The following is a 1,258-nucleotide window of genomic DNA, read 5'->3' as shown; positions in this document are numbered from 1 at the left end:
GTGTTGAGGGGAGGGTGCGGGGGGGTTTGTGGGCTCCGGCCCGACTCTGCTTTCCCACGGTTCTCGCCTCAGGGCGCCCGTGGGTGTGGGGTCCAGCTGACGCAGCGGACACTCTCGCTTGCCGCTCTCGGCTCCTTCACGCGGGGTGAGCCGCCCTCCCTGTGTTGGGGAGGGCCATCCCGAGGCCGCGCTGCTCACCGCCCGGGCGTGCTGAGCGCGTGGCGCCTGGCCCTCTGTGGTGCCCCTGGAGCGCTCCAGGTTGTCTCAGGTGCCTGAGGCCGAGCGGTGGCGTCGTTTCCCGTTCCCAGTGACCCCCTCGGGCTGCCGCTGTCGGTGGTGTGTCCGGAGAGCGGGTGGTGGAAGTCGGTAAGGGAGGCCCACCCGCCCCCCTCTGTGGGGGTGCGGGCACCTCGTCGTCCTCTGGTGCGCGTCGTGCCAGGGCGGTGTGTGTGGACAGGACTTGGTGGGGCGTGTGAGTGACCGCGCCGGGCCGAGCCAGCGCTGCGGCGCCTGGCCAGCCGAGGGCTGCTGCTTCTCTTTGCCCGGCATGCCGTGCCCGTCTCCGCTCCTCTCGTGGCCTCGGTGTGGAGGCCTGAGGTCCCTTCCGGGCGGGGATGGGAGCATGGCGTGCGTAGAAGAGGCAAAGGCGGTCCCCTCGTGGGGCTCTGGCCGCGGGTGCTCAGGATTGTCCTGGGCCTGTCCCTTGCCGCAGACCCACCCCCGCCCCCTCCCAGGCCCTGGAGGCCTTTGGGACGGCGTTTCCTTGGGCGGAGCCCGGTCAGGGGGACGAATGGGTGGGGGCGATGCGCCCTCGGTGAGAAAGCCTTCTCTAGCGATCCGAGAGGGTGCCTTGGGGTACCGGAACCCCCAGCCGCCGCCCCTCCTCTGCGCGTCGTGGCCACCGATGCGGGGTGACTACCGTCGCGTGTTGGGCAGAGCCCCCTCTCCGCGAGGGGTCTGCCGGCCCCGCGGTGGGGCCGAGCGTCGCTCTCTTGCCTACCGCGGCCTGCGCCTCCCCCCTCCGAGTCGGGGGAGGATCCCGCCGGGCCTGGCCGGCGTCTGGCGCGTGGGGCTCCCGCGTGCGTGCGAGTGCGAGAGCGTGCGCGCGCGCGGCCGCTCCCCCGCGGCGTGCGTCTCCTTGCTCTGCGCCGTGCGAGCGGCTGTCTGCCGCCCGCTCCCGTGCCGAGTCGCCGCCGGGGGTGACGTGCGGGCACGGGTCGGGCCGCTCTCGCCTGGGGGCGCTTCCCCCGGGTCGTGG

The sequence above is a fragment of the Meles meles genome, unplaced genomic scaffold, assembly GCF_922984935.1.
Source record: "Meles meles unplaced genomic scaffold, mMelMel3.1 paternal haplotype, whole genome shotgun sequence".
In the NCBI taxonomy this organism is placed as follows: Eukaryota; Metazoa; Chordata; class Mammalia; order Carnivora; family Mustelidae; genus Meles; species Meles meles.
The sequence above is the reverse complement of the archived record's forward strand: the minus strand, read 5'-3'. Positions refer to the sequence as shown.